The sequence below is a fragment of the Cupressus sempervirens genome, chromosome 5 (genome assembly GCF_028749045.1).
Source record: "Cupressus sempervirens isolate cs-2001-9-10 chromosome 5, ASM2874904v1, whole genome shotgun sequence".
Lineage (NCBI taxonomy): Eukaryota > Viridiplantae > Streptophyta > Pinopsida > Cupressales > Cupressaceae > Cupressus > Cupressus sempervirens.
Genome location: NC_143122.1, coordinates 1,035,293,619 through 1,035,301,082, shown reverse-complemented (window position 1 = coordinate 1,035,301,082; position 7,464 = coordinate 1,035,293,619).

The following is a 7,464-nucleotide window of genomic DNA, read 5'->3' as shown; positions in this document are numbered from 1 at the left end:
ACGCCAACATCTATGCTTCCAATTATCGATCACTTCCCAACAACTCTATCAATAATTTCATTGTTTAGATTCCTCTAGCTTTGCATTTTTAACTTCATAAATTGCCTTTGTATCATCTCAAAGGCATCCCTATAAATTTGAAGAGATTAATGAATCCTCTCGAAAGATGCTTTTTAAAATGATTTCTTAACCAAGAAGGTTAAACAATCATTCCCTTTACGTATTCAATAACAACATATTAACCTCATTATTTATTATTTTAATTTAAAATTTAAATGAGATTAATTAATAATTTAAAAGTATATAATTTGAAATTATTCATTAACCTCTTTAACCATTGAATCCATAAGAAAAATCCAAAAAATAAGGCTCAATTAACTGAATATAACTTTTGACCTAGGAGCCCATTTTCAAAAGTTGAAAATCCAGGATGAAGCTAAAGATGAGCCAAAGACATTTAACTCATTAACTAGTCAAGTTTAGATTGACAATCAAGAATTTTAAAATATAACTTCAAAATGTGATATCTTACCACATACTAAAAATATGGATTTTTGGAAATTTGACATTAGAGAACTATGGGAATTGCAAGTAGTTACATAGGGGAAATGAGCTTATAGGTGTTTTCACTTGATATGAATGAAAATTTAAAATATTTTGGCCAAAATCAGTACCATGAAAATAAATATATTGATGTTATCCAAAAATACCTTCCTTTGCGTTAAGAGGGGTAGCTCCCTCATAGGATGTAAAATTTGAGTTTTTAGAAGGTTCGAGATAAAAGAAAGTATCAAGATTTGTAGCACTTCATTCTTGTCCAAAGAATATACAAACTCCTAACAAGAACTCATACTGATAAAGATTCAAACTCCATCATAAATACTAATGAACTATGCATACAGGTAGCAAATGAAGTGACTTTAACTTTCTATATCATAGGCACATTTTCAAGATACGAAGAAACATGCTTGATTGCGTAAAATAGATTGTTAACTAACTAATTGTCTTTACAAAAGAGAGATAATAAAATGTTGTATCCTCCTATGATGAACATAACTGATAAGAATTTGAAAAACTGAAGGTATTGAAAATACTTTCAAATTAACTTGGTTCTCAAAACATAAAACAATACTACTTTAGTAATATAGTTGTACTCTCAATTCTTCAAGTTTCAAAAAGTCCTTTACAAAGACAAAATGATCTCTTATATAGACATTGAGGTGAAGAACTACTCCTCTATGGTTGACAACTACCTCCTAATTACACGATTTGGGAGAAGTTAATTAACTGCACAAAAATTAACCAAACTATAACTTGAAACTTGGACTTTAAAAAAAAAAAGAGTTAAATAATTGATTCTAAAGAACCTACCAATTCCCTATTTGATCCTTGGATCATTCATTATGATGACATCATTTTTTTGCTCAGAAGACATGTTCTTCATTGCCATTCTCTATATTCTATGATGGATCACCTTGGCTAGATTGGCTTATAATTTATTCCACTTTCAAACGCCATGGTTAAATTTGATAGTAGCTGATGCATATTCATTTTATTCCATCCAAAAATTCTACCACTATAAAGCTTAATAAAATAACACAAAGATAGAGTCATTCATGGTGTATACCCAGTTTCATAAAAATTTGAAATAGTCCATAAGTCGATGCCATAATTATGGCTCATGAACTACATAATGTTCCACTTTTCCACTCACAGATCATGATGAATCTTGAGTGATGAAAGGAAATTCAGATCTCCAAACAGTCTAGAAAGTTAAAGGCTCCACAATTTCTTTTGGCTTTCACTCTTTTAGTACCTTGTAATACCTCTTATAGCACTACCATAGAACATGGGGACATAGGTGATGCCCAAAACTATGTTCCATGATTGTTCAATGTAGAATATACAGTTCTACATGTAAACATCTCACACATTTGATTGGATTCACAAGCACTAGGTGCCGCTACTTTGTTTGAAGGAAAAACATTTATGACTATCTCAAATTGATGAAGATAAATTTCCTAATACCCAATAGACTACAAACTAGAGGTCTAACTTGGGCCGGCTTAAACATCACGCACTAAGCTTCTTTCCAAGGCTAAAGGTGTTAAATAGTCAAATTTCATTCCAAGACTAAAAGTGTTAAATAGTCAAAGTTGAAATTTTTTTATTATTTCCAAGCTTAATTTTCTCTTAATGTGTGATGTTTGAGGATGGCCATGAAGCTTGGATTATTGTGTATGTACTTCACAAGACTTGAGCATCTCCCACCAATCTACTAGAGGAACTTTCACCCTTGGAGTATTATGTCAAACAGTTGGCATACATGGTCATCCTTGCATATGTTAATGCTTTGGAATGAGCTTCAACAAGATTAGTAGGTACTTAGTGCACAAGACCTAGAGTCACACGTGTGAAGTTTTGTAATAGACTGTGAGCCAACAATACTATTGTAATTGTAATTGATTATATATCTTATTGTAATTAATTGGGAAAGCCTTACGGCTGACTCAAGGAATTATTATGAATATATGGAATAAAGGAAAGATGTTTTCCTTGATTTTTAAGATGTATGATGTGTATCAAGTATCTATTGTGCATTGTATTTGCGAAGTGTGAAAAGGAGCAGAGTGTTGATTGAATGCGTGTAAGAAATCCAAGGGATTATTGGATGTGTAGTTTGTGATCTGGTTATAAGATCAGAAGGAGCAAAAGTCTGGTTGAAAGGATAGAGATAGAGGAAGGAAGTACATTTCAATTCTATTATTTTGCAAGGAATAATACAAAGATCATTTGGAAAATGAGTTCATTGGTCTTAACCTTGAAGCTATTAGGGAAGTGGGTCCAATTGGCTTCCACAACTCCTAACAGGGTTGGCACAACTCCTAACAGGGATTCAAAGTCTCCTAACATGGACTAATATGTACTAAATTTTGTAACTAACTGCTAACAAGGTCTATCCTCTAACAAGGAATATTTATATTAGTACATCATCTTGTGGGTTCCATCCCCACTAGGGTTTTCCCTCTAATCAAGGGTTTCCCTAGTTAACATATATGGTGTCATTGTGTATGAGTATATTGTTGTGGTTTCAGTTCACATTACTCATATGGTTAAGAATTTTAAATTTGTAATTTGTGATATTAGTTGGACAACCAATTCACCCCCCACTAATATCAATAGACTATATATTCTAACAATTGGTATCAAATCTTGGTCACAAGTTAAAATCCTCAGAACCTCGGGTAATGTTGAGGGGGAGATTGCTAGAAATTTATTCAACACTTCCCTCGAGATTTGTGACAAGGGATTAACCACCTCTTGTGTATTATAAGTTGAATGGTTGTATCAGGCATTAAGAGATCAGTCTTTTAGTGCAACGACAACCCCACTCTAACAGGTGGTATTATAGATTGAATTATGATGCTTCCTGTATGGGGAAGTATCTAGTATGTACTGAGTCATCAAGGACTGTTGGTATTTGATATTTGATATTGAATAGTGTCTTTGGACACTCAAATTGGCTATTGAGATGGAGCAATTGGTTAACAATTGGTATGTAAAAATTGGTATTGAGTTTGACACCTTTAACATTGATGTCATGGGGGAGAGAATGTACATGAAAAACATATCCTAAGTTAGGGGGAGAAAAGAACCTATTGAGATGGAAATGGAGGAGAGTTATGTCTTTAGGGAGATTTAGAAAGATTCATATGAGTGCACAGAAGGAAGTGTAAGTGCATAATAAGATATCTTTTTGGGGGATATATGCAAGCAAAATTTATTGTAAGTTGTTCATTATGAACAACTATTTCTGATCCTAAAGAAGATGAGGAGCAATAGTACAATAGGGTTTAGTTTGGTGTTCTTGGAACTTAGATGTTTTTCATCTATGTTTCCATCAATGCCAAAGGGGGAGATTGTTAGCATGAATGATAATGATACTACTTTGGGGGAGTATCCTGAGCATTGGAGAATATTGACATCTTGCATTCATGATTGTATTTATCATTGATGATAACATAGTATGGTTTTTGTAGAGATTGGAATAATAGAAGCCAAAGATAGTCATTGGATCCAAGCAATGAAAGAAGAATTGGATCAAATAATAAAGAATGATACATGGGAATTGGTTCCTAGACCAAAAGAAAAGATTGTGATAGGAACTAAATAGGTTTTTAGGAATAAGATAAACGAGCAAGGAGAAGTGAGAAACAAGGCCAAACTTGTTTGTAAAGGTTATTCAATACAAGAACACATTGATTATGAGGAAACATATGCATCTGTAGAAAGAATGGAAGCAGTAAGGATGTTCCTATCTTATGCAGCGAACAATAAATTTAAGGTTTATTAGATGGATGTTAAATCAACATTTCTAAATGGAGAGTTAGAAGGGGAGATTTATATTGAGAAACCTAAATGATTTCCTTTATCAGAAGATAAAGACATGGTATGCAGATTGAAAAAATCCCTTTATGGTCTGAATCATGCACCAAGAACTTGGTATGCAAGGTTGGGTAGTTACTTGGAAAAGTTTGAATTTGCTAAAGGTACGACAGATAGTAAGTTGTATCTAAAAGAAATTTAAGATGGTTTATTGATCATTGTAATATTTGTTGATGACATCATTTTTGGAGGAAATAATGAACCTAGTGATGAATTTTCTGAAGAGATGAATACATTTAAAATGAGCATGATAGGAGAAATGAAAATTTTCCTAGGATAGCAGATTGTACAAAAAAATGATGGTATATTCATTTTGCAAGGTAGGTTCCTAAAAAAATTGTTGAAAAGTTGCATATCTATTGGCACACCTATGATAACTAGTCGCAAGTTATCTAGCAAAGATGAGGCACCTACAGTAGAGAAAAAGAAGTATAGATCAATGATTGGAGGTTTTCAATATCTGACTCACACCAAACCAGATATAGAAAATGTAGTTGGGATTGTAACTTGATTCCAAGCTAACCCTAAGGAATATTGTTTTGCAATAGTAGAAATAATATTCAGATATCTAACGGGACATCTGACTATGGAATTTGGTATGATAGATCAAATGATTTCACTTTGTGTGCATATACTAATGCTGATTGGGCAGGGAATATAGATGATAGAAAAACACTAGTGGTGGAACATTCTTTCTTGGAGGAAGGTTATTTTTTTGGTTAAGCAAGCAACAAGATTGTATTTCATAGAGCACTATTGAGGCAGAGTATGTTGCAGCAACAAATAACTGTAATTAGGTTATGTGGATGAAGAAAATGTTAAAGGATATCAAAATTGAGAATGAAGAACCTATTATCATTTACTATGATAACACAAGTACAACAAGTATGTCTAAGAATCCTATATTTCATTCTAAGAAAAAGCATATATCTATTAAGTATCATGTTTTGAGAGACAAAGCAACAAAAAAAGAGATTAGATTGGAGTATGTAAGTACTAAGGATCAAATTTCAGATATCTTTACAAATCCTTTGCCTAAACATACATTTGAGCACTTGAGAGGTATGCTTGGGGTTATGCCATTTCCTACTTTTGAGTAGGAGATGCAGAGAGTGCATCAATCCAATGGTATTAGAGATTGGTCACAGGTTCAAATTCTCAGACCCTCGGGTAATGCCGAGGGGGAGATTATTGGAAATTTGGTCAAATAGATGTCTTGATGGTTTTCATTTATGGCAACATGTATTCAACATTTTATTTATGCATTTAGAGATAGAAAATTATCTAAGTGTTAGAAAATTTGTAGTAGTACAATGTACAAATATTAAGAGTATAGATGACACATTGTGAGTTAGCTTATGCATAGTTAAGGGAAGTTTCGTGACTCTATTATGATGATTTGGTTAAGTATGCAGATGTGTACAGACAGTATGACACAAGTTATGATTAAAATACTAGTGCAAGTATTTAACAGAGCATAATAGAGAATATCAGTAAACAGAGTTGTACGGCTTGAGGAATTATTTTCATTACAAAAAAATTAGTAAGTTATGATGACCTAACTATGTGGATAATAATCCATGAGATTTATTTTATATTATGTCAAGTGTGTGAAGACATGGATCTGATTGTGTAGTAATTTGTGAATGTGCAAGGTATAAGTAAAGATTTTATATTGCACAGTTAGAGTGAAGTCATGAGATGTTGTAGTTGTGTTGCAAACTATTATATAAGCCTTTTGTGATGTGAGATATGATGTATGATCAAAGCAAGTGCAAGTTACAATAGCAGAACAAGTATTGTATGCATACCTATCTTGTGAAGAAATGAATTGTATAGTTGCATGTTAGGGTGGTGGGATCTTCTTGCATACATTATATTTGTTCTACTAACTCCTAACAGGGTTGAGGCTTCTAACAAGGCCTAGCATCCTAACAGGGACTCAAGACACTATATGTATTTCATAGACTCCTAATAGGGTCAATATCCTTAACATGATCCTATTGCTTAGTGGATCATCTTGTGGGTACTATATCCACCGGGGTTTTCCCTTTGCCAGGGTTTCCCTAGTTAGAAAATAATGGTGTTATGAGTTCTCTATGTGTATGGCTATATTTACTATTGAGAATTTTTGGTTTACTTTCATATGCATGTTATAAAGTAAGTAACAATATTCCCTTGTGGGCAAAATTTTCTAGAATACTAATTCACTGTGCCCCAACCCCCCCCCCCCCCCCCCCCTCTCCCTCAATATTATCTAGAATTTATAACAAAAGAAAACTCAGAGAGGGGGGAAGGGGTGGATCAGTGCTTCAAAAATTTAACCATAAAATATTCACCACACATCCATCTCATCATTTAACATGTAAACTAAAATGGCTAACTAAACATGTTCATCCATAGCATGAAACAAATAACACATAACACAATAAGTTTGTTACCCAAAAACCCTCCAATGAGAAGGTAAAATTGGAGTGGGGATGACACCCACAAATATTTACTGTTGCAACTATAAAGTCTAGCGAATGAAGGTTACAAGAAGTTTGATCGTAAACTATGATCTACATTGTGAAAGGTTTTCCTTGTTAAAGGCTTAAAAAGATTGTTAGGTCTCACCCTGTTAAAGGATTTAAACACCCTGCCAAAAGTGTGCCTTGTTAGAGCACTTAAACTTACAATAAAAAAATAACTCGATTAAGAGATTTATACAAGCCTATTAAGACTACTCTGTTAGGATATTTTCTTTCCATCACTTGTTAGAATGATTCAACACGATGATCCTTCGGTTAGCACTCTATTTCTAGGTGTTAGATCTTCACTTTCCTGGTGTGTACTTGATCCTTTTGATCATATATGTCTCCTATGTCCTCTCTTTACTTCTCCTTGTTCTCTCTAATTGACTGCAATACATAACTTTATCACAACCTCCATAGCCACTATGAATGCTCTCAATATTTGGCATTCGTCTCTCTTGCATCTCCTTCTCTTCTTTCATGCACTCAAATTGTTTAAAGGGTT